Source organism: Trachinotus anak, unplaced genomic scaffold, assembly GCF_046630095.1.
Source record: "Trachinotus anak isolate AG129_WGS33_773 ecotype Australia unplaced genomic scaffold, CSIRO_AGI_Tana_v1 ptg000105l, whole genome shotgun sequence".
Lineage (NCBI taxonomy): Eukaryota > Metazoa > Chordata > Actinopteri > Carangiformes > Carangidae > Trachinotus > Trachinotus anak.
In genome coordinates this window covers 2,501-5,000 of record NW_027273956.1, presented here as the reverse complement: position 1 = coordinate 5,000, position 2,500 = coordinate 2,501, and positions in this window count along the sequence as shown.

The window sequence follows — 2,500 nt, the reverse complement described above, 5'->3', positions numbered from 1 at the left end:
GAGGAGCGCGGAGGAAGAGTCCGGAGACCCCCTCCGCGCCTCGGAGCCCCCCCTGGGCCATGGAGGCGAACCCGCAGGCCGGAGGAACCGTCCGCCCGAACACCAGCGCTGGGCTGGCCGGCGGGGGCCCTCCGATGGCGGGTCACGTGTGCCGCTCGGTCAGTGGGTGAAAGAAGAAGAGAACCGCAGCTTTGAGAGGGGCCGAGCTGCCCGCGGCAGTCCGTTTCGCACCCCTCTCGGGTCGGCCCACGCGTCCCCGGCGCCCTCGGGGCCGATCCCTGGAGGTTCACGTTTCCGAAAACTGGGTTTCTGAAATCGTGCGAAAGGTGTTTTGAAAAACAGGGAGAGACCGGCTCGCACCGAGGGCAGGAGAAGGTAAGAGAGGGGAAATTTCTAGTTTCGCCGAACGGTCCCCCTCTTTACCTTCCTCGGTGTAACACTTAGAAAAATTTGCGGTCAAAGTTTTACACCGAGGAAGGTAAGAGAGGGGAAACTTCTAGTTTCGCCGACCGGTCCCCCTCTTTACCTTCCTCGGTGTAACACTTTGAAAAATTTGCGGTCAAAGTTTTACACCGAGGAAGGTAAGAGAGGGGAAACTTCTAGTTTCGCCGACCGGTCCCCCTCTTTACCTTCCTCGGTGTAACACTTTGAAAAATTTGCGGTCAAAGTTTTACACCGAGGAAGGTAAGAGAGGGGAAACTTCTAGTTTCGCCGACCGGTCCCCCTCTTTACCTTCCTCGGTGTAACACTTTGAAAAATTTGCGGTCAAAGTTTTACACCGAGGAAGGTAAGAGAGGGGAAACTTCTAGTTTCGCCGACCGGTCCCCCTCTTTACCTTCCTCGGTGTAAGACTTTGAAAAACTGGCGGTCAAAGTTTTACACCGAGGAAGGTAAAGAGGGGAGTGGAGCGGAGACTCTAGATATTTGCCTTCTCCAAAGCCACATCCATGCTCCCCCTGTATCAGAGCTCCAGGGGCCAGGCTCATGGCCCAGCTTCTCCCCCTGTGATATTAAAGGCCCACACAGCACCTCCACAGGACCTCCACAGCCACACACACACACACACACACATGCCTCTCTGCCCCTGTGTCAGAGCTCCAGCACCCAGGCAGATCACCCAGCCACTGGGCCTGTGACATTAAAGGGCCACACAGCACCTCCACAGCCACACACACATGCTTCTCTCCCCTGTATCAGAGCTCCAGGGGCCAGGCTCATGGCCCAGCTTCTCCCCCTGTGATATTAAAGGCCCACACAGCACCTCCACAGGACCTCCACAGCCACACACACACATGCCTCTCTCCCCTGTGTCAGAGCTCCAGGAGCCAGGCATATCACCCAGCCACTGGCCCTGTGACATTAAAGGGCCACACAGCACCTCCACAGGACCTCCACAGCCACACACACATGCCTCTCTCCCCTGTATCAGAGCTCCAGGGCCAGGCTCATGGCCCAGCTTCTCCCCCTGTGATATTAAAGGGCCACACAGCACCTCCACAGGACCTCCACAGCCACACACACATGCCTCTCTGGCCCTGTGTCAGAGCTCCAGCACCCAGGCATATCACCCAGCCACTGGCCCTGTGATATTAAAGGCCCACACAGCACCTCCACAGCCACACATCCATGCCTCTCTCCCCTGTATCAGAGCTCCAGGAGCCAGGCTAATGGCCCAGCTTCTCCCCCTGTGATATTAAAGGCCCACACAGCACCTCCACAGCCACACATCCATGCCTCTCTCCCCTGTATCAGAGCTCCAGGAGCCAGGCTAATGGCCCAGCTTCTCCCCCTGTGATATTAAAGGCCCACACAGCACCTCCACAGGACCTCCACAGCCACACACACATGCTTCTCTCCCCTGTATCAGAGCTCCAGGGGCAGGCTCATGGCCCAGCTTCTCCCCCTGTGATATTAAAGGCACACACAGCACCTCCACAGGACCTCCACAGCCACACATCCATGCCTCTCTCCCCTGTATCAGAGCTCCAGGAGCCAGGCTAATGGCCCAGCTTCTCCCCCTGTGATATTAAAGGCCCACACAGCACCTCCACAGCCACACATCCATGCCTCTCTCCCCTGTATCAGAGCTCCAGGAGCCAGGCTAATGGCCCAGCTTCTCCCCCTGTGATATTAAAGGCCCACACAGCACCTCCACAGGACCTCCACAGCCACACACACATGCTTCTCTCCCCTGTATCAGAGCTCCAGGGGCCAGGCTCATGGCCCAGCTTCTCCCCCTGTGATATTAAAGGCACACACAGCACCTCCACAGGACCTCCACAGCCACACACACATGCCTCTCTCCCCTGTATCAGAGCTCCAGGGGCCAGGCTCATGGCCCAGCTTCTCCCCCTGTGATATTAAAGGCCCACACAGCACCTCCACAGGACCTCCACAGCCACACATCCATGCCTCTATCCCCCTGTGTCAGAGCTCCAGCACCCAGGCATATCACCCAGCCACTGGCCCTGTGACATTAAAGGGCCACACATCACCCCCA